The 21346-nt window shown below is 37.8% G+C and overlaps 1 protein-coding gene across 1 annotated transcript in view; it reads left to right on the forward strand.

Annotated features, from left to right (window-relative positions):
* The window catches only part of SYTL5 (synaptotagmin-like 5), a 228280-nt gene that overhangs the window by 42013 nt on the left and 164921 nt on the right, over positions 1-21346 (forward strand). The window lies entirely within an intron of this gene.

The raw sequence follows: 21346 nt of genomic DNA on the forward strand, positions 1-21346 counted from the left end.
TTTCTCCCTCACTTTTGAGGGGCCAAATTGGCTGTCTTCATATTATAAGGCTCACCCTTTTCTTGATAATCTCTGGTCAATCAGCTTCATTCAGTGATTGCTTTGTGAACATTCCTGTGCATCGTAAGACATTTCCTATTTCCATCTGATACGGTTTGGCTCTGTGTCCGTACCAGAATCTCACCTCAAATTGTAATCCTCCCGTGTCAGGGGAGGGACCTGGTGGGAGGTGATTGGATCATGGGGGAAGTTCTCATGATGGTGAGTAAGTTCTCACAAGAACTGATGGTTTAAAAGGATGTGGCTTGATTTGCTCTCTCTCTCTCCTGCCACCATGTAAGACATGCCTTGCTTCCCCTTCGCCCTCTGCCATGATTGTAAGTTTCCTGATGCCACCCCAGCCATGCAGAACTGTGAGTCATGTAAACCTCTTTCCTTTATAAATTACCCAGTCTCAGGTACTTCTTTATAGCAGTGTGAAAATGGACTAATACACCATCAGAAAACTGATATCATTTTAGCTAAGATTTATATCTTTTTGGGCATGTGTTCTGATCACTCTTTCTCTGTCGGATAGAGGAAATAGAAACTGCATAGATTTGGCAGACAGACTTTGATGTAGATCCTAATTTTCCCACTTTGTAAGTTTGGCTAAGCTGGTTATTTTTTTCTGTATTCAGTTTCCTCACGTTAAGTGAGGCTAGTAATAGCCACCTTGAAGGATTTTTGTGAGATTAAATAAGATGAACTATTTGATTATTTGTTAACATCTTAATCTGAAAACATTTTCTCCTGTGCCCCCCAACTCCATTTCATATTTCTTTTCCTGATGTTTTTATACATTTCCAAACTAAACCAAAGTACCAAATGACTCAGTCAATTTAAGCCCAAATACACAGAGTTCCAAATCTTCTCCATAGCTTCATTTTTTTTCGGTATGAGAATATTTCTTAAGTGGGCAAATTCTATTCCAGGAGGCTTCGGAATTGTCAGGATCTTTTTTTCTTATCTTCTTACACTTATTTCATTTAGATCCTGCGCAATTTCTCCCAAGTTTATCTTATTACCAAGCAGTCTAATGGACAATAATGACAGGGAACCTCATATAACAGAGTAGTAAAGGTTAATGACAATGAAAGGTATAACATGAGCTGCTTTTATTTACTAGGAATATTAGTTTTTCTACAATTTAAAGTCCAAAAGCATCACTGGAATCGATTTTCTAAGCATTAGTTTTATGTTTTATTTTTAAAAATAAAAAAGTATATATTATTTTAGGAATATTATTATATAATATATTATAAAATTATATATTATATTATAAAATCATTTACATAGGTTTTGCTTGAATTATTTTTTGCAACTTTATTGAAATATAGATGATGGTTAGAATTTATATATTTACATATATTTTTATATATATTTAAAGTATACAACTTGATGATTTGATATATGTATACATTTCCACTTTCCCCATCTGCCACCACCTCCCGCCTCAGCCTCTGGTAACTACCACGCTACTTTCTACATTCAACTTTTTTAGATTCCACATGTAAGTGAGATCATGGATGTTTGCCTTTGTAGGCCTGGCTTATGTCACTTAACATAATGTTCTCCAGGTACCTCCATATTGTCACAAATGACAGGATTTCCTTCTTTTTTATGGCTGAATAGTATTCCATTTTGTATATGTATCCCATTTTTTAAATTCATTCATCCATTGACAGACACTTAGGTTGGCTATTGTGAATAATGCTGCAATGAACATAGGAATACAGATATCTAGCAGGGAGAGATTTTAAAACAAACTGAGCCTCAATTTGTTGCTATTTCTTTTCTATATGTAAACTCTAAAGGTTCCTATTCAATTTCAAGCATGTTACCTGATATGGCAGGCATTCACATTGGAATCTAAAAATCATTTCCAACCCCTTTCTTCTCTCATCCACCTCTACCATGGAGGCTGAAAAAGCCTGAGACTCACTTTCCTATTCTCCCTTGCCAATGAGATATAAGGGAAGTTATTATGGGGCTTCATGGAAAGTTTGTACTTCCTAATAAAAGGAACAAGGTACGTAAATGACTTGTCTCAGTCTAATTTCTATGAATTCCTGCCTTTAAATGTTACTTTGTTATTGTGATGCTTGGAGCTAGGAAAAGCATCTTGAAACCATGAAGCAACCATTCAAAGAACAAAATCCCATATGCTAAGTATGGTCAAACATAACAGTAGAAAAAGCCTATGTCCTTCATGACATGGGTGTGCCACCAAACCAACCTGACATTGAGGTACCTCCAATGGTTTATATCATTGTAGTTTGTTTATTATTGTTGTTATTGATATTGCTATTGCTTGCTGCTCAAAGCATTCCTCATTGATTAAATCTGGAAAGAGTAAGCTATCACGCCATTAGTGCTTCTACCTTAATCAGCTTAATTTCTTACACCTCACAAGATCTGAGGAGAACAGGTATATTTTGATTGTGGTTAGAGGGTAGAACATGAAAAAAGGAAAAATAAATAATGTTCACCATAATGAGGGAAGATTATTCGGCACCAAGGAAGACAAAAAGGGAAAATATACACTTGTTAGGGGAAATAAAAGGAAATGTAGAGTACACGTTTTGCTCTTTTAGTTGCACCTGGGTGCTCAGTTGATCCTGGGCACAACATTAAAAAAAGAAATGTAGTGTTCAATTTGTAATTATATGCTGTTTAATATTGTAATTGCATGTGAACCATGACAAATTATTAATTCCACTCTAGATCTCTCCTGTCATACAGACAGTGGTTTGAATGCTTAGGACATGGAAATCAATTTCTTGACTGGTCTAAAGCACACATCATTAGAAAAGAATATCCGTTGCAAAAAGTTTTTAAATGTGAGTGATTTGTTTCCTTTGTTGTTTTGGGCTATTCACGCTCCCAACCCTTTTCTGTATTTTAATAAGTCTTTCATCAATACCAATTTAAATCTTTGGGGAATGCCATCATGATCAAATTGGAACTTTGGAAAGTTTAAAAGATTTTCTCTCAATAGATTGAGTCATTGCCTTTCACCTTTTTTCCTACTTAAGGAAATATAAATTATGTATTTAAACATCGTCTTGCTCTTAGATACGGTATATATGCTTCTGGAACCCTTTCTGTTGGCAACTGTTCCTCTACCCTACAGTATTTCTCACTTAGAGGAAACCTGATAAATGTATATCTAAAATATATTGCTCTAATATCTAAAATATATTGCTCTATTGTGCATATATATTTTATGAAATAATTATTTGCTGAAAGTATTTTCAGAAGCGCTGTTTTAGGTAGGAAGACTTTCAAATACCATTTGATAAGTTATATGTGAATTACTACCTTTCAGAAATAATAACTGTAAAGCAGAAGATATCTTTATTTACTTTTACTTTTCCTAAGGTTTGATATATGCTTTCAGTCTTCAGAACCTGTACTTGGAATTCTGTTTATAACCAAGAAGTGTGCAATGCTTTCCTATTTAAGAAACTCAGAAGCGTATTGCTTTTTTGGTGGTTTTCATATTGGTTGAAATTACCTTTAATGTGTGATGTATATTCAGTTGGTTGTCATAGAAAACATTATTCATTAACAGTTTTATTATAAAAGATAGTAATTGAAAATACACCAAATATTGATTTTCGACCAAATTAAATAAGTACTTTTTCTGAGAGCTTTTCAGGCTATGAAAGTGTAAAGATGTTTGGAAACATACCTTGATATGTGTTCATTTTAAGGTGTACTGAGGTTTTTCAATTGTTAATCAGTGCAGCACATGATGGATGTTATCCGTCCAACATGCAATACAATTTTACTTTTATAGCAATTACTGAAATTGACTGAAGAGCCTGAATACAGCAATAATCATTGAAGAAATTGGAATATGTGTAAATTGATCTGATCTGAAGGGCAGAAAGACTTTAAAGGAATAAAGAAACAGTTATGGATCCATTAAGTAAAATAATTTTTTTTCAAAGTTTAGTTCACTATCATATACCAAAGAAAAGTGCAACCTGACTAAGAGGCCCTGTTCTATTAAATTCTTACTAAATATCTGTTTCTATGTGGAAATAAATGCTAAACTCCATTATCTTGCTTTCATATTACTAACGTCAGATCTGTTAAAAGATCCTCGGTAAATAAGTGAATTGATTTCAATGGTGATTTTTTGAATCACATGTATTAATAGCAAGAAAAAATATATTATTTGGAATTAGGAACAGAAAATATCAAAAGCATTTTCACAAACAGTATAAATATGTTTTATGAGTTTTTTAAAAAATCATTCATTCATTCATTTACTCACTAAATATTTATTTAGCATGTCATACATGTCAGGTTCTGCCCTAGGGTGGGGGATTCAAATTAAAGCACGGGTAAGACAGTCTCCCCTCAAAAAGACTGTAGGAGAGATAGATTGATAGGTCATTATGCTGTGGTAAGTACATATAAATATGTACAGCAAATTGTGGGGAGCAAGGAGAAAACCATAAACTGGGGTAAGGTGATGCCCAGGGATCGCTTTCTGGAGAGGTTTTGAGAAACTACAAGCAGTGCTGCTGTAGTAAAAATTGCAAAGCAGGAGGGGTGAGGGATGAGTCTAAAGAGTTAGCTAGGGCCAGACCGTGAGAGTCTTGTTTGGAAGTTAGACTTTATTCTGTGGATGATGGAAACCCATTAAAGAATTTTTAGGAAAGAGGAGAAGTAATACAATGGGGAGAAATGGTCAAATTTCCTTAGAGAAAGGTCCTTTGGTGGATACATGGATCACATTCTTGAGGAGGATGGGCTAGACACAAGGAGACCAGATAAATCTATTGCAGCTATCCAGGATCAAAGGTATGAGGGTTTGAAGCAGAGCAGTGGCAAAAGAAATACAGAGGGGAATCTGGATTCAAGAAATGTTTGGAATATAGATTTGTAAGACCTAGGAATTGTTGGAATGTAAAGGTTAGGGTGAGGAGGGAAAATCAAGGATATCTTTAGGCTTCTCTTTTGGGTGAATTCAGTATTACTAACTAAAATAGAGAGGGGAATTGTGTCAATAAGCTATTGTTGCATTAAAAAGCACAGCAAAATTTACTGGCTTAAAATAACAATAATTTATTCTTCTTCACCCTTCTGCTACTTGATTGGGAGTTAAATATTCTGCACTTGGGTTTGTCTAGCCCTGGTTTGTCTGCACTTGGCTGCAGGTAGTAGACAGGGTCCAATTTTTGCTGACCTGACTCTTGTCTTTATTAGACCTGTGGGCTAGCCAAGAAATGCTCTTTCCATGACAAGGTCAAAAGCACAAGAACTGAAGTTGCCAAACTCCTACTTGAGTTACATCTGTGAGTTACATCTGTGGTTATACTGACCAAAGCAAATCACCTGGATAAGCCCAAAGTCAAAAGGTAGGGAAATATACTCCATCTCTAGTGGAAGGAACTTCAATGTTATTAGCAATGGTAACTGGGGTAAGGAGAGGGCCAGGGATTGATTTCCGAAGAGGACACTAGGAGGATGAACACTAGGAGGGATGAAGAATTTGGACCAATAATTCAACGCCCTCCTTATTGTTATTGTGGATGATAGATTTGAGAGGAAGAAGACTGGAGGTTAAGAGGCTATTTCAAAGATGGTAAAAGTCCAGAGCAGTGGCAGCTGGAAAAGAGAGAAAATGATAGAGTCAAGAAGTGTTCAAGGCCTGGATATTGTTATAACATGGAGGACAGATTCAGGGGAAAGAGTCAAGGATAACTCTAAGCTTCCAATTTGACTGAGATATGGAAAGAAGGATAGTGGGTTCAGTGTAGGAAACATTGAATCTGAGAGAGAGTGACAATGAATTTTATCCTCAAAATCAGGACACTTCAGAGAACGTGAAAGAGTGCTATTAATAATTACTCCAGAACCACCAGGGTAAACATGTCCTGGGACTGACCTCAGGGAAACAGGTTTATATTCACTCTGGAGTGAGTTGCCCTTGGGTAATCAAAGTGAAGTTATTGGGCATCAGAGAAAGACTCGGTCTAAAAAATAAATTAATTAATTTAAAAAAGTGAAATTATTTAGTATAATGTTGGCATTTGAGTATGAAATTCAGGGGAGAGAACTGGTCTGGTGATATAGACTTGGGAGTTATCAGTTCGTAGTTTAAAGTTTGAAAGCATGAGTCTGATTGAAATCATCAAGAGACGCATATGCAGGATGAAATGAATATAATAGAGTGAGAAGATGATGCTGGAGTAGATGACAGATGAGGAACTTGAGAAGGAAAAGTCAACAAATAAGAATTTGACTTAAGCCAAAGAGTAGAATTTAATGGATAAAATAATCATATCAGGACACTCAGGGTCAGAGCTGACTTTGAGTATGACTAAAGCTAGAAATTTTAACACCGTCTTTTCTTCCCTCAGACTCTCTTTTTTTTTTTTTTTCTTTTAAGCTGAGTGATGCTTTGAGGCTAGAGTCATGATCTTAGGCAGTTCTATATTCATATTCTATTAGCTCCAAAACCAGAAAAAAAAAGGAATTTTTTCCTTGTTATCTCAAAATACAAAATAAACCTGAGGGAAGACTCTGATTGGTCAGGTGTAAGTCACATGCCCATCCCTGTACTAATCACTGTGGCTAGCGAGTTGGGACTCCCACATTAGTGAAGATGCAGGAGAGCAGTTGGGGTAAAAGTCAGATTACAGCAACTTGAGAAGTGACTGAGAGGTGGGTTGGACGCAGCAAGTACAGATAAGAATTTTAATAAATGTATTATAATAAATACGAAGAAGAGACAAATTGTACAGTAGATTACACGAAGGGCAATGCATATGTATTTTTAGACTTGTTTATAGGCTGAGATAAAGGAATCATTGAAACTTGAGATATTCAAGTTAAAGAAAAAAGAGAATGCTTGTTGGAACAAGGTCGTGGAGCAAGTCTGAGGAGATGAGATTAAGGACAAAAAAAAATGAAAGAATATAGATTTGAAAAGGGAAAAGAACATCTAGTCCTCTGAACCTATGATGAGGTACAGCTAAGTGTGAACATCAGTAAGTTAATGGAAGGGCAGTATATTGAGAGAACCAAGGCTAAGAGGGAGGGCATCAGGGCCTGAGTAATTTCAGAAGAGCATTGAAAAGTCATTGAGGGCACTGGCTTCAGGAACTGATCAAAGATAAGGCAAAGAATTCACAGGTGATTAGGCTTAGCTGATTTGTGGACCACGAGTTTGTCTTCTCACCCAGTCTGTAGGGCTGTGTGATTTTTCTCTAGCTGTCCTGGATATGGACATGAAGAAGGCAGATTGATCTAGGGTTGGTGCTTTGATGAGTTCACATAAATGGGGACAAGATGCTCTCCTCAAGGAAACATACAGCTTTAGAGGCAAATACAAGGTCTTAAAGATAAGTAAGCAAGAACAAGAAGGGAACTTTACTTGTTCCTGGCATTCTGACATGGTAATGGTAGATCTCTCTATGAGATAACATTTGTAATTGACCTTTGCTTTCAATTTCTGTTGTGATGAGAAGTTTATAACTCTTGGACCACGCTGAAATAAATCAAAACATAATAGACATTTCACAATTCACAAAATTGATTTAATTATGTCTTATGTTGCATTATATTTCTGATAGTTATAACTTTCCTCCCCATCTTTCACCACACACATACACACACACACACACACACACATACACACGCACAAATGGACATATAGCAACATTGTGTGCAAAGCTCTTTAGGTGGTGTCACTATGAAGCTATAGTGAGTTAACCGGTTATCAGAACATAATTTCAGGTCTCTAAGTTTCAAGTCCAGCATGCCATATGAAGAAAAAATATTATCAAAAATAGAACAACTTTATATAATCTTTATTTAATGACACCAAAATTCTTAGAGGTCATTGCAACAAAGTCTTATCAATAGCAGGAAATATTTCACAGCATACTGTAAAGAACACTGGATCTTTTTACCACTAATGAGATAAGAGATCCAGGGCAAATGAGTTTTCTCATATCTGTAAAATTAGGGTTATGGTCCCTTCTTTTATACCTCACAATGTGGTTATTAAAAAATCAGAGAGGATGTGGCAAAAAATGTTTTATAAATAATAAATGAGATTATAATTTGTTGATCAATTTTTTTAACATTACATTTATATTCATTTGGCACCACAGCACGGATTATTTAAAAACTGATGATTACACATTGGTCTCTTTCCAGGGAACTTAGAGGAATTGTTTGAACTGGTTGCCTATTATATGTAAGTTTGTTTAAAAATATCTAAATTCTTTATGCTTCTTTCAATTTATGTAACACATTTTAAGAGTCTAAAGATGATGACTCAAACTATTTACTTTGTTTTACTGTGTTTGCAAAATTAGTGAGGTAAAAGACTGGAATTATCTGCCAACATCGTCTGTATTGTGTTATACTAGAAACATATAATTAGATGAACATTTTTTACTTATTTTTGTTCTTAAGGTTAAGAGATGACAGCCTTTTCTGACTGGGCAAAATGCTCACATCTTTTTAGTTGAGATTCACCCTTATGTAGCAATACACTGGCCAGGAAATGTAAGGAAAGCTCTAGGTTTTAGGTAACTAAATTTATTATTACCTTTCCCTAAGGGACTCTGTGAATTGGCTCAATAGCTATTTCCTACCTCAGGTTTCAAGTCCCATGTTAGGCTTTGGTAAGGACTCCTTCACTCCTGCTCCTAGACTGAATCCCAAGCTTCCAACCTGAGCATTTGTATCATCTGGAACAAATGATCATCTTAGGCATCACCACAAAGTGATCACGAGAGGAACAGGAGACAAATGCAGACCTTCCTCATTTACTTATGGCCTGTTTTCTATGGTGGACCATGTTAAAATTGAACACACTTGTATACAAACATACATATTTTACTGATTCTCCTAAGCCAACTCTACTGGTTGAACTGTGTGGGAAAGATACAAAATGTAACTACATGGACTAATCTTGCAATTTCAAATTAAACAATTATTTGGCATATAATCTCAGTTTAAGGTGTAAAAGCAGAAACTACTGTAGCTAGAGAATTAGAATTCCACATCTATACTTGTAGTTCACTTTGCCTAGTTGCTGGTTCTTGTCTATGCTCAGTGTAATTTGGGACACTTTACTGAAAAATCTGTACTTAAATCAAGTCATTTAATTAATTAGATAATTAATTTAGTTCATTTTTATTTTGGTAAGAGCATTTAACATGAGATCTACCCTCTCTACAAATTTTTAAGTGTACAATGGAGTGTTATTTACTCTAGGCACAATGTTGTACAGCAGATCTCTAGAACTTAATCATCTTGCATAAGTGAAACTTTGTACCGATTGAATAGCAAGTGCCCATTTCCCCCCCGCCAGTCCCTGGCAACTGCCACTCTACTCTCTGCTTCTGTGAATTTCACTATTTCAGATACTTTATATAAGTAAAATAATGCATTATTTGTTCTTCTATAACTGGCTTATTCCACTTAGCATAACGTCCACAAAGTTCATCTATATTATCTCATGTGGCAGGATTTTGTGATTTTTAAAATAATGAATAATATTCAATTGTATTTATATACCACATTTTTCATCTATTTATCTCTAGTTGGACATTTAGGTTGTTTACATATCATGGCTATTGTGAATAATGGTGTTATGAGCATGGGAGCGCAGATATGCCTTCGAGATCCATATTTCTATTTAATACCAGTAAATACCCAGAAGAGGGATTGCTGGATCATCTGGTAATTCTATTTTAAATTTTCTGAGGAACCTCTATATTGTTTTTTGTGGCAGATCCACCATTCTACAGTCCCACTAACACTGTACCAGGTTCCAATTTCATCATATCTTCACCAACACTCGATATCTTTCCTTTTTATCGTAGCCATTCTAAGAGGTATGAGGTGATATCTCATTGTGGTTTTCATTCACATTTCCCTGATTATTAGTGGTGCTGAGCATCTTTTTATATGCCTCGTGTCCATTCGTATGTCTTGTTGGGAGAAATGTCGATTCACAGTTTTTGCTCATTTTTTAAATTTGGTTATTGGTTTTTCTGCTATTGAGCTGTAGGAAACCTTTATATATTTGTATATTCGCCCCTTATCAGACACACAGCTTGCAATTTTTTTTCTCATTCTGTAGGTTGCCTTTTACCTGTTGTTTCCTTTTCTGTGTGGAAGCTTTTGGGTTTGATACAGTCCCCTTTGTCTATTTTTTGCTTTTGTTGCCTGTGCTTTTGAGGCTATAGCCAATAAATCATTGCCAAGAACCAACATTATGGAGCTTTCCCTGCTGTGTTTTCTGCTAAGAGTTTTAAAGTTCAGGTCTTACACTGAAGTCTTTAACTCATTTTTAGTGAATTTTTGTGTGTGGTGTATGACATGGGTAGACTTTCATACTTTTGCATGTGAGTGTTCAATCTTCCCAACACCATTTACTGAGAGGACTCTTTCCCAGTTGTGTGTTCTTGGCATCCTTGTTGAAGGTCTGTTGACTATATATGTATGGGTTTACTTTTGGGCTCTCTGTTCTGTTCCATTGGTTTTATAGGTCTGTCTTTATGCCAGTATCATACTACTGGGTTACTGTATTTTTGTAATATATTTCGAAATAGTGAAGTATGATGACTCTAACTTTTTTTTTTAACAAGACTGTTTTGGCTATTCTGGGTATTTTGTGGTTCCATATGATTTTAGGATTGTTTTTTCTATTTCTGTAAATAATACCATTTGAATTTTGATAGAAATTGCGTTGAATCTGTAGACTACTTTAGGTAGTATAGATATTTTAACAATATCAACTCTTAATCAGTTTTCTGTTGCTATCACAGAATACCATAGACTGTAACTGAGCATGGAGGCTCACGCCTGTAATCCCAGCACTTTGGGAGGCCAATGCGGGCAGATCACTTGAGGTTGGGAGTTCGAGACCAGCCTGGTCAACATGGTGAAAACTTGGATCTATTGAAAATACAAAAATTAGCCAGGTGTGGTGGTGGGCACCTGTAATCCCAGCTACTCGGTGGGCTGGGACAGGATAATTGCTTGAGCCTTGGGGACGAAGGTTGCAGTGAGCTGAGATAGTGCCACTGCACTACAACCTGGGCAACAGAATGAGACTCCACCTCAAAAAAAAAAAAAAAAAAAAACACAGATTGTGTAATTTATAAAGTTTATTTACCTCATAGTTCTAGAGGTTGAGAAGTCTGAGAGCATGGTACCAGCATCTGCTAATGGCCTTCTGACTGTGTCATAATATGGTGGAGGACATCTCCTGGCAAGAGGGAAGAGTTTGTCAGTTCAGATCACTCTTCCTCTTCTCATACAGCCTCCAGTACCATCATGGGGGCCCTAGCCTGATGACCTTATTTAATTCTAATTACCTTTCAAAGACCCCATCTCCAAACGCCATTAACATATGAATTTGGGGATTAAGTTTCCAACACACGACATTTAGGGAACACCATTGAACCATAGCTTTCTGCCCCTGGCCCCAAAATTTATTTTCTTTTCACATGCAATATGTATTAATTCCATTCCAGTAGCCCCAAAGTCGTAACTTGTTTCAGCATCAACTCAAAAGTTCAAAGTCCAGAGTCTCATCTGAATCAGATATAGATGAGACTCAAAATGTGCAATTTCCTTGCCAGCTGCAAGCCTGTGAGATCAAAACAAGCTATATACTTGCAAAATACAATGCTAAGCACAGGACAGTCACTCTTATTAAAAATGGGGAAAATAAGCACGAAAAAATAAGTAACTGGTCTTAGCAAGTCAAAACCCCAACGGGGAAACAACATTAAACCTTAAAGCTTAGAACGATCTTTCACTCCATGTGCCATCTCTGGAATGTGTTGTGAGGGGAGGGGTTGGAATCTTCAAAGCCTTGGGCAGTTCCATCCCTGTGGCTTTGCTGGGCTCAGCCCATGCAGCAGTTTATACAGGTTGGAGCCTTATGCTTGCAGTTCTCCCAAGGGGACTGAATGCTTGGAGCTCTACAGTTCTGAATTCTTACGGGTAGTCCTTCCCCTGCAGCTCCACTAGGCATTGCTCTAGTGTGGACTTCCTGTGACAGCTCTAGCACTGACCGAGGTGTGACTCCTCACAAGAGGGCATTAGCTGCGGGGATCTGCCCACAGACCCTGACCTAAACGACGGCTGAATAAAACGCACACTGACACACAGATATTCTGTTTTGCCAGTCCTGCTGAGCGTCCGACCGCCTGCACACCAAGAGAGGTTTGCCACTGCGGCCGGCCCTGAGCGGCTCGCCCTCCAGCCATTTATTTAGTATAGAATTAACAACAGAAGCTTTGAGTAAACACACTTGTGGATAATTAACATGGTTAAGAGAGTAGTTCTATGAATGATTAAAGCTAAGGTACTGCGGTTTAAAGCAAATACCATTATGGGGCAATATGCTTGGTCGACCTTACCCCATGAGGGCCATCTGGCTCAAAGGTTAGTTATTGGAGGTTGGGTAAACAGACTTAAATGAGGAAGCCTCTATTGTCCCTAGTATTTACCCTATGACCTAATGCTCTAAGGTAAGAACTGGCTGCCTTCAGCCTGTTCAATTATTACAGGCTATGTAACCTTTCGGCCTTCCAAACAGTTTGTGGCTACTCCCTATAACTTTGCCTAATCTTTCCCTTTAATATTTCCGCCACCATCCCGCATGAATCCCAACATTTCTGCTCAGCATTGCCCTTGCAGGGACTCTCTGCTGTGGCTCTATCCTGTGACAACTCTGCCTGGGCCTCCGGGCTGTTCGTGCCATCCTTTGAAATCTGGGTGAAGGAAGCCATGTTCCCACAGCTCTTACATTCTGCACATCTCCAGAATTAGCACCTCATGGGTGCTGCCAAGGTTTATGTCTCGTACCTTTTAGGGTGGCAGGTCAAGTTGCACCTGGAGCATCTTGGGCCACAGCTGTTATGATGAGGAGTGCTGCACCAGAATGCAAGGAACGGAGACCTAAGGCAGCCCTGGCCAGTGGCCCATCCCTCAAAACCGTTCTACCCTCCCAGGGCTCTGAGCCTGTAATGGGAGGGGAAGACTCGAAGATCTCTAAGAGTTTTTATCCTATGTCCTGATACTCTCCGGCTTTGTTTCATCCATACTAATCTCCTTATCAATTGATCACTTAGTCACACCCTTGGTTTCCTGTGCTGAAAATGCTCTTTCATTCTCTACCACATGTCCAAAATCATTTCACTCTACTTTCATTTTAATTACAAATTCTCTCTTCAAATCATCTCTTTCCTCTTTTGTTTTACTATAAGCTGTTAAAAGTAGCCTTGAAACATCCTGAATGCTTTGCTGCTTTCGTATATGTTCCACGAGCTATTCCAGTTCATCACTCTTAAATTCTGCCTTCCGTAAAGCTCTCAACCATAAACATAGTGCAGCCAAGTTTTTTGCTACTTTATAACAAGAATGACTTTTTCTCCAGTTTCTTTAGTTCCATGTGATACCTCATTAGAGTGGCTTTTACTGTCCATATTTTTATCAATATTTTGGTCAAGGCCACTTAAGCAATCTCTAAAATGTTTTAGAATTTCTCAGATCTTCTCTTTTTTCTGAACCCTCACCAGAGTCACCTTTAATGCACCATTTATGGCAATACAGGTATTTTTTTTTCCAAGTCTGTTCCTCTAGATTCTTACAGCATCTACCCACCACCCAATTCCAAAGCTGCTTTCATATTTTCAGATCTCTGTTATAGCAATGGCCTCACTTCTTGTTGCCAATTTTCTATCTTAAGTGCATTTTCCATTGCTATGGCAGAATAACATAGACTGGGCAATTTATAAAGAAAAGAAGTTTATTTAGTTCATGGTTCTGGAGTCTGAGAAGTCCAAGAGCATGGCATCAACATCTAGTTTGTTTAAAAGCATTTATCCCATTACGTTTACCTGATTAGTTTAGTAGTTTACCTAGATTATTTACAAAAACTGTGACAGCCAATATTTAAAGTTATTTTTCTATTAACCATTTTTATAGCTGTGAGTTTCAGGTATTTACTTAAGTAATAAAATTTATGGTTAGTTTTAAGAGTATTTATACCAGTAGCTCAGTATTTAGCTGTTTTCATTTAAGCCAAACAATATTTCATAAGCACATACAAGCAAAGATCATTCTGTCTTAGGCTGAGTTTTATAGTTTATAACCCTTATGGCAAATCTTACAATATTCTGCCGGAATAAACATGAAACTACTTGATTAATAGATGCAAACAAAATGCCAACAATTCTAAAGACATTGCTGATATTATTTTACCAATAATTTTAATGCCACCTTATTTAGTAAAGATTTTACTTAAGTCACATGAACTTGAAAAACCATTTGACTAGTCTTCCTTTTTTTCTAAGTATCTGATTTAAGTGCTTTTTAAAGCCAGTTAATAAGAGCTCTTTATATATTTTTAGTACTGAAGATATTGTGTACATATACATAAATATATAGACACATTAGGCATGCCAATGGAAGCACATTGTATAGACTTATAAAGACCTTTTTTTTTTTCATTTTTTAAAAATCTTACCCCAGGCAGTTGTCAGCTAAATAGCCTTACACTTGAGTATTAAAAGCAACTCAGGTGAAAATCAGATAGCAAAGTTTACATCATAACGTAAGAAGAGAAATTGTGTTAGAGGGAAATTAAAATGGATTCGATTGCCAATTGATCATAAATTATAGAAGTGTATGATAAAGGCCTTTAAATATACACACACACGCAAAGTTCCCATAGCTATTACTTCAGTACTTTACCCATGAGACAAATACAACTTTGCCAGTTTGCAAAACAACAACAACAACAATAACAACAATGACAAAAAACCACTGTTAAATGGCAGTTGTTTTTATCTCAGTTGAAAAGTAACAGCAGATTTAAAGCAGGCAGAAAATAAGATAGAACCCAAGAGCTCTATAGCTTGCAGGTCGACCTTAGGACTCTTTTTCCTTAATGTGAATGTGCGCAAAGACCATATTACTTCCATTTTATATAACTCTGGCAAGTATAGGTGTGACAAAATGTACCGAGTGCCCAGAAGGGGGTCATTCTCCTTGTTTTCTCCTTATTCCCACTTTTTTTTTTTTTTAAGGAGGAACTGAGCTGTGCCCTAGGGTTCTTGTGTGGTGGATCCATGTGTGCTATTTGTGGGCAGGACTCCACAGTGTGTCACCACTGAGTCGTTTCTGTCCTCTTACGTGTCTCAGTTTCTCCCTCCAGAGATCTATGACCTCTGAAAGGGCTCAAAACGCTGGGTAATGAGCCCTTATATGCACTTCCTGGATGAGCCCTTCTTTAAATTAATTTTTATTGGGGATTTCCCTGCAGGATTGCTGCACATCGCGGGGAGTCAACCCCTCAGACACTCCCACGAGGCTCCCGGTCACCCAAGGGCGCCTTTCGGCTGGGAGGAGCAAATGCCCTTTCTCTTCAGAGCTGAAAAACCCAGTCTCTCATTTATCTAGGAAAACAACCGTTCAGTTTCTCACGCAAACGCACACAGACAAACCGAATAAGGATAAATTTTAGGAAAAAAAAGCAATAGATAATTCCCTTTAGAATGCATCTCTGAACTAGAATTAGGATCCTTCAACAACTTCCTAGGAGAAAACCAACTCAGAATAAATCAAGGACAATCAACCAAAGTGAGGTCTGGGACTCAGGAGGACTCACCAGTTCCACCGGAGGAGAAGCTCCAACTTGGTGGGGCTTCAATGGGCCCCTGCTTGTACCTTAGCTCCGGTTTCGGGCAACTCCTTCGGGGTCCTGAGTCTTCTCTGAGGCCCCACAGGTTTTGGGAGTCAGATTATTGTTGACGAAAATAGTCAAACTCTGTAAAATATTTTAAGAGATTTATTCTCAGCCAAATATGAGTGACCATGGCCCATGACACAGCCCTCAGGAGCTCCTGAGAACACGTGCCCAAGGTGGTTGGGGTACAGCTTGGTTTTATAAATTTTAGGAAGGCATGAGACATCAACCAAATACATTTAAGAAATACATTGGTTTGATTCAGAAAGGCGGGACAACTCAAAACAGGGGGCTTCTAGGCTATAGGTAAATTTAAACATTTTCTGGTTGACAATTGGTTGACTTTGTCTAAAGACCTGGGATCCATAGAAAGGAATGTTCAGGTTAAAGATAAAGGATTGTGGAGACCAAGTTTTATCGTGCAGAGGAATCTCTCAGATAGCAGACTTCAGAGACAGCAGATGTAAATTGTTTCCTATTGGACTTAAAACGGTGCCTTGCTCTTAGTTAATTATCTCCTGGATCTAGAAAGAAAGGAAGGAAAACAAAGGGGGAAGGGGCTTCTCTATAGAATGTGGGTTTTTCTCACAATAGACTTTGCAGGGGAATTTCAAGGTATGACAGGGAAATATATTTTGGGATTATTTTTTTCCTTGTCTCATAATGTTATGTCAGAGTCAGATTGAAAAGTAAGTCACAATACATAGGGTCAAATAAAACTCATCTGATGAGAATTTATGGTTTGTAGGGCATGACTCCCTCGACCCCTTAGGTAGGAATTTGGGTAAGAAAAAAATCAGAGCTTAGTCCTCAAATGCATCATCAGAAAAGGTCACCAAATTATTGGAGTAGCGCGCTCCAAAACCCTGTTCTTCCACTAAAAGAAAAATTAAGCAAAGGTGGTCAGAATCAAGCTTTTCAGAACTCTAGAATATAATTCCAAATTCACAACAACTAGGGGAGTGCTTAATGAAAGAAGCTGCTGAAGTTTGGTAAGATAACTCTGATGATTTAACTCCTCACTTCCCATTCCCCACTCCCACCAGCTCAGTGGTATCATAAAAACAGCAGCCCACATACCTGGTGCAGGTTGCTAATACCAGAGGAGCAATATAAAACTTTTTTTTTTTCTTGAGACAGAGTCTCCTTCTGTCGCTCAGGCTGGAGTGCAAGTGGTGTGATCTCAGCTCACTGCAACCTCCGCCTCCCGGGTTCAAGCGATTCTCCTGCCTTAGCCTCCCGAGTAGCTGGGATTACAGGCACCCACCACCATGCCTGGCTATTTTTTTAATAAATATTTTTAGTAGAGACAAGATTTCCCCAAGTTTGCCAGGCTGCTCTTGAACTCCTGACCTCAGGGGATCCGCCCAATTGTACTTGTTTAAAGACTTAAAAATAAGGACACCATGCTAAGTGAAATAAGCCAAAAACAGCAAGAAGAATACTGAATAATTTCATTTATATGTAGAATCTAAACAAGTCAAATACATAGAAACAGAGTAAAATGGTAGCTACCGGGGTTGGTGGGTAGGAGAAACAGGGAGATGTTGGCCAAATGGTACAAAGTTGCAGTTATATAGGATTAATAAGTCTAGAGATATAAGATATAGTATGGCAACTATAGTTAATAATACTGTATTGTAGACTGAAAATTTGCTAAAGAAATGCCTATCAGCTAATGAATGGATATCAAAATGTGTTACCATCCATACAATGGAATATATTCTGTCATAAAAAGGAATAGAGTGCTGATACATACTGCAACATCAATGAACCTTGAAAACATTATTGTAAGTGAATAAAACCAATAAAAAAATCACATATTATATGACTTTATATATATGAAATATTCTTAATAGGTAAATAGAGAGAAACAAAACTAATGGTTGCCATGGGCTGGGTGAAGGTAGGTATGGGAAATGATTGCTTGGGTAGTGAGCTTTCTTTTGGGATGATGAAAAGGTCCTAGACTTAGATAGTAGTGATGGTTGTACAATATTGTAAATGTACTAAAGGCCACAGAATTGTGCACTTTAAAATGGCAAATTTATGTTAAGTGATTTTTACTACAACAATAATTTTATAAAACAATGAGAAACAGAATAATGAAGCAAATGCAGTAAAGTATTAACATTTGGGAGTCCTGGTTGAATATGAGAACTATTCACAATTTTGCAGATTTTCTATAACTCTAAAATCACTTCAAAATAAAATGTTACAAAAAGTTTCAAGACTAATGAATCTAGATAACAGATTGCTGGGTTATTCTCTTTTTTTTTTTTTTTTGTTGAGACGGAGTCTCGCTCTGTTGCCCAGGCTGGAGTGCAGTGGCACGATCTTGGCTCACTGCAAACTCCGCCTCCCGGGTTCACGCCATTCTCCTGCCTCAGCATCCTGAGTAGCTGGGACTACATACAGGCACCCGCCACCACGCCCGGCTAATTTTTTGTATTTTTAGTAGAGACAGCGTTTCACCATGTTAGCCATGATGGTCTCGATCTCCTGACCTTGTGATCTGCCCGCCTTGGCCTCCCAAAGTCCTGGGATTACAGGTGTGAGCCACCCATGCCCAGCCTGGGTTATTCTTAAGTAAAAGAATAGGCAACTCTTCCACTGAGGGTGAGGGGCAGAAGGGAAGTATGTGTGTGGATTTAATTAAGTTTGTAACTGGATCACCAGGGTTATAGATCACCCCTGTGATAGGGCTGGGGTCGTTGTTCTTTCTGTGTAATGGGAGGTTAGTGCTTTTGCTGAAAGAGAATGTCTTAACATTGTACCCTCAGAAGCTAATACTGAGACAGGGTTTGCGTGAATGTAGTTTATCTGAATGTTAATTCCAAAAATCACCATTAGATTTATTTAGGAAGTTAGACAGGTAGGAGAAGTAAGCCAATAAAATGTGTACTATGTAGCATGTTCATGCTTTGGCCGACTGTGGCTCAGTCTTGCTGGGAAATACTAGGAAACAGAGCGGAACATACATTAGAATTAACCCATTTTAGAAGCAAGGGAACTGGAATATTTCTTCTCCAACTTCCACCAGTCATTGGCTGAGAGCTGCTCCCAGGAACATTAGCTTCCCACGACTCCAGTCCTCCCCAGGCCAGCTGAGATAAAAGATTTTAGTTGAGAGGTATGGGTGTTTACAGTAAGGTGAAGTCAGCATGTACTGGAGTGGCAGGGACTGAGGAGATATTTGAAAGCACTGACAGCACCTTCAATAATAAGATAGAAAATGAGGGAAAACACAGTTCGAAGAGAGTGATGAGGTTAAAAAAAATACACTAGTTAGGAGTGGGCAAAGGGATCCTCTAGGGAACATGTATATTTGTTGCCGTGATTGCCATGCAGGTTTTTGAACCTGATGAAAGTTGGTGTCCATGGATTTATCATGGCACCAATCCTCTCACGGCCACAGAGTAGGTGGAGTATAGAAGCTGTGGAAGCAGTCAGGAATTTGACCTTTTGTGTTTTTCTTAGCAATTGTATAAACCTATTAGCACATCTCACTGAGACTTTGGACTACAAAAACATTTGCTCATATATTTTCATATGAAGTACAGTACTCTTAAGCTAGTTCTCTTTCTTATACATACTTAGGATGTGAACCTCAATATATAAGTTCACATTTATATAATCCTGTTGTTCTCAGGATTTCCAGGCTTTAGATATCAGTAAATTTCATAAGGTCATGAAGCTAAATCTTCTTCAGCACTGGATGAATGTACCAACTCAGTGCATAGTAGTGGGTACTATATACAATTAGAATGGCCTCTGCCCTCAAAAGCTCAAAAACTTGCAGGGGAGAGAAAACTGTAAATAGATAAGCAGGATACAGTGGATTCAGTGCTGTGATAGAGATACATAATAGATGCTCAGTTAATATTTGTTGAATAACTGAATGAAATGTGATCCAAAATACAATTTTTTGTTGGAATATGCTTATCTTTAAGGGTGTCATCTAAGTTGTCAAAATGTTGCAAATAGCATGTTCTTAGATAAAGCTAGTGACTACAGATTTCAACTGTTATCAAGGAAAGGTGTAAATATTCACCATCACATGGTGAGAAGGTTTTCTTAATTCTTGCATAAGCAGACTAGAGAAAACAGAATAAGACACTGTGACCCACACTTTTCCAAATTTGTTTTTATGGGAGAGGAGAATGAGACACATGAGTCATTTGCACTTCTGTTAACTGATTTTTCTCATGATTATTAAGCCACAGAGGCCACGTTGCTTCTTCTGTGGTGATCAAGTTTAACAGAGAGGTATCATGAGTCCTGAAAGAATCTCACTCCATAATGATGAAGTGTGTATATTCTGAGAATAATAAGAAACTCATCTCACCTTGACATTCATAAAAATGAAAGCCTTCAGTAGCTAGAGTTTAAATATTTTACTATTGTTTTATTAGCCATGCAACAATTTCTTAACATTTATTTTCATCTAACACTAGAGACAAATAAAGAAAAATCCTGGCCAGGCGTGGTGGCTCATGCCTGTAATCCCAGCACTTTGGGAGGCCAAGACGGGCAGATCACTTGAGGTCAGGAGTTCAAGACCAGCCTTGCCAACATGGTGAGACCCCCGTCTCTACTAAAAATACATTTAAAAAAAGAGCTGGGTGTGGTGGTGCACACCTGTAGTCCCAGCTACTTGGGAAGCTAAGGCAGGAGAATCCCTTGAACCTGGGAGGCAGAGGTTGCAGTTAGCAGAGATTGCACCACTGCACTCCAACCTGGGCAACATAGCAAGACTCCATCTCAAAAAAGAGAAAAATCCTGCTCTATCTCAAAGAACTCACAATCTTCTGTTTACTAACATCACTTTACTCTTAATAAGAATTTGACTTCACTTTGAAAAAATTACTTATTTACTCAACCAATATTATTTAGCACTGATTATATTCATAAGAATGTGCTAGAGACCAAGCACAGTAGATGAAAAAAGTAAGGTCCCTACCATCGAAAAGCTCAGATTCTTGCAGAGGGAGAGAGACTTGTAAGCAGGCAAGAACAATGATTTCAATATTGTTATAGGCCAGAAAAAGAAGAGAAAATATCTGCCTAGAGAAATTAGTGGAGACTTTAAGAGGAGGAGATATCCTACCTAGTATTACGGATGGAAAAAAAAAAAAAAACTTTTTGTAGACATCAGGGAGAAAGAAGGTGGCTTGGGGGTAGGAATAATAAGAAATTCATCTCACCTTGACATTCATAAAAATGAAAGCCTTTTAGTAGCTAGACTTTAAATATTTTAAAGGTAGGGAAATGGAAGTATGAAAGGCGTTCCAGATAAAGGAAATAGGGGATATACAATCAGCAATTGTGACAGGGCATAAAATGTTCTGGAAATGAATGGTCAGTGGGTTAAATATTGGTTTGTGTGGGGAGGAGGAAATGAGGAATGATGCAAGGGAGGTAGGATAGGGAGAAATGGTGAAGAGTCATATGAGATGTATTTTGTAGTCTACTTTGTGGGGTAGCAGGGACTGAATGTTAGGGAAATACTGTTGTGTCCATCTTAAAGATCCAGGATGAACAGCCACCCAAATT

The sequence above is a fragment of the Colobus angolensis genome, unplaced genomic scaffold (genome assembly GCF_000951035.1).
Source record: "Colobus angolensis palliatus isolate OR3802 unplaced genomic scaffold, Cang.pa_1.0 Scaffold103, whole genome shotgun sequence".
In the NCBI taxonomy this organism is placed as follows: domain Eukaryota; kingdom Metazoa; phylum Chordata; class Mammalia; order Primates; family Cercopithecidae; genus Colobus; species Colobus angolensis.